The following is an 8131-nucleotide window of genomic DNA, read 5'->3' on the forward strand; positions in this document are numbered from 1 at the left end:
GCATCCTCCCTTGGGTCCTCCTTGTTACTTATCTCCTTTTGGTTTGTGGATTGTAGTATGGTTATCATGTACTATACAATAAAATCAATTTATAAGTGAGTACATACCATGTGAGTTTTTCTGGGTTTTGGTTACCTCACTGAGGATGATGTCTTGTAGTTCCATCCATTTCCCTGAAAATTTGATGATTTCCTTGTTTTTAATACCTGAGTAGTATTCCATTTCACAAATGTATCACAGTTTCTTTATCCATTCTTCCATTGAGGGATAATTAGGTTGTTTCCAGCTTTGGGCTATTAAGAAAGAAGCCACTATGAATATAGTTGAGCAAATGTTCTTACTGTATGGAGACACATCATTTAGTTATATGCTCAGGAGTGCCATGGCTGGATCTTGAGGGAGAGCTATTCCCCGCCCCCCCCCCCTTTTTTTGAGAAAGTGCCAGATTGATTTCCAAAGTGGTTGTAGAAGTTTGCTCTCCCACCATCAGTGGAAGAGTGTTCTCCTTTCTCCATATCCTGTCCTTCATGTGCAGTCATTTGCACTTTTTATCGTAGCTATTCTGATGGGCATAAGATGGAATCTCAGAGATGTTTTGATTTGCATTTCCCCGGTGATTAAAGACATTGAACCTTTAAGTGCGTTTCACCATGTTGATATTTCTCTGTTGAGAAATTTCTGTCTAGCTCTGTTCCCTATAACTCTGATTATTTTGCCTGCTCTTGAGACCCTGATACTGGGTTGACTTGTCTACTTTTGATATCAGAGTCTATGCCTAGTCTTATTGTAACTTATCACCCACTATTCTGTTGGCAGAGGGCTGTTCTTTACTGAAAGGAAAAGAGGAGGACTGTATCTGGAACAGAAAGAAAGAAGCGGAGGAGAAAGTAAGGACTGAAGAAAGGGAATATTAAGGTCCAGGTGTAATGTATGACATAAGAATTAAAATTACAAAAAAGAAAAAAATATACCTATAAGAAGATAAAATGAAGTAATAAATTAGGATATGGAATTTTATCTTCCAGAAATCCAGGTAGGCTGCCAGCAGATCTTCTCTTCTGTTTACACAGACCCAGTTCCCAAATCTTGTTCCTAGTGCTGCAACATAGTATCAGCTGGACCCTCCCCTCCCACTACTCCTGTAGAGTCCACAAAGCATCCTCTCCTACTCCTCACTATTGCTTTGTGTTAGATCCCAACTCTAGGAGGCACCACCCCTGGTAACCCAAGAGCTACTCCTTCCTTCCAGTAGGATGAAGGCAGGCCCACACTTCTCCTACTGCTCCTGACATCCAGTCCCCACAGTTTCACCCCCACGTCTGTAGCTGAGAACATGGTTGACTCTTTGACCTGATCCCCTAAAATTACAAACTCCTTTTCTCCAATATTCTTATCCCAAATGATACAAGTTATATAGCCTCCAACACTGGTCTGCATTCCCTGTGAACATACCAGTGGAACAGGAAGGACATGGCCAAGACACTTTGAAAATGCAGGGATGAAACAGAAACCAAGGAACAAAATTTCAACATAGGCAAGTCCAGAAATCAGCATCTAGTCTTTTAATCACCCTACATGGAGACACCAAGATGCCAGTATGAAAACACATTGAAAGACATCTAGGACTCCACTAGAGTCCAGCTATCCTACCAGAGCAGGCCCTGAATATCCCATCATAGCTGAAGCACACTTTAAAGACCTTTAAACAGTTTTATGAACATGATAAAGTTTCTTAAGGAGTATCTGGATACAGTTATCAAAACCATCTAGGAATATAAGAACATTTTAAGAAAATGATAAAACTGTTACAGACATGAAATTGGAAATATATTCAATATAACCCCAAACAGATCAAAAGCTGTAAATAAAAAAATTTAGGAATTCAAATAGAAAGTATATTGGCAAGATTAACTGACAGAATACTAGAGATGAAAGACAGAATCTCATGGGTTGAAGATGCAAGAGAAAAAAAAGATATATCAGTAAAGAAAAATGTTAAATTTATAAGATTCCTAATAAGAAATATCTAGAAATCCAGGTAACTTTGTAAAGACCAAATGTAAGAATAATAGTTTTAAAGGAAAGAGAAGACACTCACCTAAAAGGCTCAGAAAATATTTTCAACAACATCACAGAAGAAAATTTTTCAAATCCAAAGGAGATGCCTATTAAGAGAAAAGAAGCATACAAAACATCAATTAGACTTGGCTATGAAAGAAAGTTCCATCTGCACATAATAATCAAAACATTATGCATGCAGAATAAGTAAAGAAAACTAAAAACTGCAGAGGAATAATTCCAAGTAACATATAAAAGCAGACCTTTTAGAACCACACCCGAGTTCTCAATGAAGATATTAAAAGCCACAAAGAGGCCTAAGTAGATATGCTACAGAATCTAAGAGACCATATATGCCAGGCCAGATTACTATATACAGCAAGACTTTTAATCTCCATAGACTGAGAAAATAAGACATTCTATGAAAAGGCAAATTAAATAATATTTTGTACAAAGCCATCCCTACATAATAACATTTGTAAAGGAAAATTCCAACTTATAGCATTAACTATACCTTTACAAATACAGGATATATGTGATCTCACACAAGTCCAGACTACTACACACAAAAATGTTCATATGTAGTATATGTATATATATGTGTGTGTGTATGTATATTACACATACTAGTATATATCTACTTTAGCTACTATATCTAAAATATCTACTATCTAGTATGTATATATATATATACTAGATTATAAATACTAGACATAGTAATATATCTAGTATGTATATATATATCTACACTATATATACATACTATATATATCTACACTAGATATATATATATACACTATATATATCTAGTATATATATATATACATATATATGCATATACATCTAGATAGTATGTATATATATGCTAGATATCCTGTTATATATATATATATATATATATATATATATATACTAGATAGTAGATATTTTTAATATCTAACAAATTAGACTGAAACTAAACCTAATCATTAGAGATAAGACAGATACTACATACTTAGCAATGTATGAGGCCACCAAAATATCATTCCAATTTTTAATGCCTATGCCTCAAACAGAAGGGCACCAAACTTTGTAAAATAAATACTACTATAGCTTAAATAACATATGGACCTTCATACATTGGTAGTGGAAGATTTTAAAACCTACTTTCACCAATAGATAGGTCATTGAGACAAAAATTTATTGTGGATGTTTTGTTTTATGATATATAAACATGTTTTTTTTAATATCCCATAATAAAGGTTTTGGTTTGTCCATACCTGCTAAGTGTTTTCTGTTGAGCGTGGTCTTTGACAAATGGAATTGTTGATTTCTGAGGACTTTGAGGGGTATAAATATGAGAGCCCAGAGGCAGAAGGCATGGCTGCTTGGAAGAGGACTGCTTGCTGCTGATTCATCCTGCTGCTGCATTTGTTGTTAGCTGATTTGCTGGTTACCTGAACTTCTGGATTTCTGGAGGATTGGTATTGGCATTGCCCCCAAAAGAATCCTATGACCTTACTCAGCGGAAAGTCCCTATTCAGCGGAAAGTAGAAGAGAGAGCTCCCAATCACTTTATTTCGCTCCTACCCTCTGTTGACAAGTTCGAAAGGAGGTAGAAACATTTTATAACCCTAAATAAAGTAGGTTTGTTGAAAAATCAAGATCAACATGTGGCTCCCAATGTTGCTTATGCACAATGGGTAACTTCTCTTCTAATGTAGTGGAAGAATCATCAGGTTTTGATAAGTTGGCAATGTTCTTTAAGGAGGTTGGCAATGCAGTGGCTACTGCCACTGTGTCATCTCCTGTTTTGTCCCAGAGGCGTTTTCTTGTTTTGCTTCATAGTCTTTATATATTCTATATGGAAAAAGGTTGGGAGGAAAGCAGAAAATTCAGAAATTTCACTCAATTCTCTGGTGTTAGAAAAGATTGCAGAGCTGGTTATGTGCCTAGAGAGTTTACAGAAGTGGTTGAAGTGCTTGGAATCAAAATGTGCCAGTGGAAGAGGATGAATAGTGTTCAGGCCAGATGTCTGTGATTGGAAATTTTCCACAAGATGAAAGAGGAAACCAAATTAGACTAGAAGGCAGATTACCACCCAACCCTGCTCCATTTACTGGTGCTGTCAATGCCCACAACACCTGTGTGAGTCCAGAGGCCAGGGAAAGCAGAAGGCAGTACAGGGAAAACAGGTTACTACTGTGCCAATTACACCACCAGAGGAGTTGTTTGGGAGTACAGAGCACACTCAGGTTCCCCAGTCTTTGTGCACTGTATGCCTGTACTAATGGTGGTGTAGCATATGATAAGAGGATATGGCATCCAACAGAAATGCTAGATTTAAAGCATTTTAAAGAGTGCATTGTAAAGTATGGAATACATTCATGTTTTAATAAGCAAATGTTAAGCAAGAGGCCTACCCAAAATAGACTTATCTCCCAATATTGGAAGAGATTGGTGTCAGCTGCGTTAGAAACTGGTTAGCAGTTACAATGGTTATCATGGTGGAGAAATGAAGCCACAAAAATAGAACAATGAAATATAACATAGGTGATAAATGTTGATAAGGATCAGCTGCATGTTGAAGGCCATTGTGCTGATGTACCAAAACAAATTCAGTCTGATGATGTAGTAATTGAAAAATGTCATGTTGAAGCGTTAAGAGCATGAGATGTGGTTATGGAGCCTGGTAAAAGAACCAACTCATTTACTAAGGTAATTCAAGGCCCTGAGAAACACTTTACCAACTTCTCTCAGAGACTGGGTCAGCTCTACATAGAGCCATACCAGACAATGAGACCAGACAAGTGCTGATAATGATCTTGGCATGTGAGTGTGCAAATACTGAATGTAAGGGATCACTTAGACCATTAAAAGCACGAAGAACCCCAATAGATGAATGAATAAGAGAGACAACTGATATTGGCACTCAGGTGCATAGCCATAACATATGACAAGTAATAGCTAGAGGTCTCAGTTATCAAAATACCCTGCTTATTAATTGCGGTAAATGTGGTTATTTACAAGGAAACTATAAGGTTAAATGCCTTAGAACACAAAATAAGAGGTGTGTTAACTCTGAGGAAATGGTATGCTTACCTGTAGAAGGGAACAAGCAGATTCTCACTACAATCAAATACAAAAGCTCCCAGTCTTATTTCAGTGGGATTGATTTAACTTTCTCTCTGTTTAGTTTGATGTTGGCTATAGGCTTGTTGTATGTTGTCTTTAATATGTTTAGGTATGTGCCTTCAATCCCTGATCTCCCCAAGACTTTAAACATGAGTGGGTGTTGGATTTTATCAAATGCTTTTTCAGTATCTAAGAAGATTATCATGTTTTTTTTTCTTGTGTACATTTTTTTAATTTTTCTTTATTAATTACACTTTACTCAATTTGTATCTCCCCGGTGATTCCCTTCCTCCTCCCATCCCAATCCCTCCCTTCCTCCACCCTCTGTATGCATGCCCCTCCCCAAGTCCACTGATAGGAGAGGATTTCTATTCTTTCCTTCTGATCCTAGTCAATTAGGTCTCATCAGGAGTCTTGTCTTCTGTGGCCTGGTAATGCTGCTTCCCCCTCAAGGGGAGGTAATTAAAGAGCAGGTCAATCAGTTCACGTCAGAGACAGTCCCTGTTCCTATCACAATGGAACCCACTTGGATACTGAACTGCCATGGGCTACATCTATGCAGGGGTCTTAGGTTATCTCCATGCATAGTCCTTGGTTGGAGTATCAGTCTCAGGAAAGACCCCTGTGCTCAGATTTTTTTAGTTTCTGTTGCTCTCCTTATGGAGATCCTGTCCTCTCCAGATCTTACTGTTTCCCACTTCTTTCCTATGATTCCCTGCACTATGCCCAAAGGTTGCCTATAAGTCTCAGTATCTACATTGATAGTCTGCAGGGCAGAGATTTTCAGAGGTCCTCTGTGTCAGGCTCCTGACTTGTTCCCTCTTTTCTCCTTCTTCTGATGTCCATCCTTTTTGCCTTTCTGGATAAAAATTGAACATTTTAGCAAGAGTCCTCCCTCTTGATTAGTTTCTTTAGGTGTACAGATTTTAGTAGGTTTGTCCTATATTATATGTCTATATGAGTGAGTATATACTGTGTGCGTCTTTCTGCTTCTGGGATAGCTCAGTCGGGATGATCTTTTCCAGATCCCACCATTTACCTGCAAATTTCAAGATTTCCTTGTTTTTTTTATTGCTGAGTAATATTCCATTGTGTAGATATACCACAATTTGTGCATCCATTCCTCCACTGAGGGGCATCTGGGCTGTTTCCAGCTCCTGGATATTACAAATAAGGCTGCTACAAACATGGTTGAACAAATGTCTTTATTGTGTACTGGAGAATATTTTGGATATATGCCTAGGAGTGGTATAGCTGGATCTTGCGGAAGCACTATTCCTAGTTGTCTGAGAAAGCGCCAGATTGCTTTTCAGAGTGGTTGTATAAGCTTACACTCTTACCAGCAGTGGAGGAGGGATCTCCTTTCTTCACAACCTCTCCAGCATGTGTTGTCTCTTGAGTTTTTGATCTTAGCCATTCTGATGGGTGTAAAGTGAAATCTTAAGGTTGTTTTGATTTGCATTTCCCTGATGGCTAATGAGGTTGAACATTTTTTAAGTGTTTCTCTGCAATTCGATATTCCTCTACAGAGAATTCTCTGTTTAGCTCTGTTCCCCATTTTTTAATTGGATTACTTGATTTTTTTTTTTTTCTGTTTAACTTCTTTAGTTCTTTATATATACTGGATACTAGCTCTTTGTCATATATCGGGTTGGCGAAGATCTATTTGCAATCTGTAGACTGTCGTTTTTTTCTGAGGATATTATCCTTTGCTTTACAGAAGCTTTTCAGTTTCATGGGGGCCCATTTATTGACTGCTGCTTTTAGAGCCTGCGCTGTTGGTGTTGTGTTCAGGAAGTTGACTCCTGTGCCAATGAGTTCAAGGGTATTCCCCACTTTTTCTTCTAAGCGGTTTAGTGTGTCTAGTTTTATGTTGATGTCTTTGACCCACTTGGACTTTAGTTTTGTGCAGGGTGATAAGAATGCATCTATTCACATTTTTCAACATGTAAACTTCCAGTTAAACCAGCACCATTTGCTGAAGATGCTATTTGTTTGTTTGTTTTTCCATTGAATGGATTTGGCATCTTTGCCAAAAATCAGGTGTCCATAAGTGTGTGGGTTTATGTTAGGGTCTTCTATTCGATTTCATTGATCCACCTGTCTGTATCTATGCCAGTACCATGTAGTTTTTAGTATTGTTGCTCTGTAGTACAGCTTGAGATCAGGGATGGAGATACCTCATGAAGATCTTTTACTGTAGAGAATTGTTTTAGCAATTGTTGGTTTCTTGTTGTTCATATGAAGGTGAGAATTTTTCTTTCAAGGTCTGTAAAGAATTGTGTTGGTAATTTGATGGGAATTACATCGAATCTGTCGATTGCTTTTGGGAAGATGGCCATTTTACTATGTTAATCCTGCCAAGCCATGAGCATGGGAGATCTTTCCATTTTCTGATATCTTCTTCTAAGTCTTTCTTCAGAGACTGGAAATTTTTTTCATGCAGGTCTTTGACTTGCTTGGTTAGGTTCACACCATGTCCTTTGTGGCTATTGTGAAGGGTGTTGTTTCTCTAATTTCTTCCTAGGCCCTTTTTTTCCTTTGTATACAGGAAGGCTAATGATTTTTTTGAGTTAATTTTGTATCCAGCCACTTTGCTGAAGGTGTTAATCAGCTGTAGGAGTTCCCTGGTAGAGTTTTTGGAGTCACTCAAAAGCTATCATATCATCTGCAAATAGTGATACTTTGACTTCTTCCTTTCCAATTTGTATCCCCCTGATCTCCTTCAATTGTCTTATTGCTCTAGCTAGGACTTCAAGAACAATGTTGAAAAGATATGGACAGAGAGGACAGCCTTGTCTTGTCCCTGATTTCAGTGGGAATGATTTAAGTTCTCTCCATTGAGTTTGATGTTGACTATAGGCTTGCTGTATATCGCCTTTACTATGTTCAGGTACGTGCCTTGTATCCCTGATCTCTCCAATACTTTAAATATGAATGGATATTGGATTTTGTCAAA

Source organism: Meriones unguiculatus, chromosome 5 (assembly GCF_030254825.1).
Source record: "Meriones unguiculatus strain TT.TT164.6M chromosome 5, Bangor_MerUng_6.1, whole genome shotgun sequence".
NCBI classification, from domain to species: Eukaryota; Metazoa; Chordata; class Mammalia; order Rodentia; family Muridae; genus Meriones; species Meriones unguiculatus.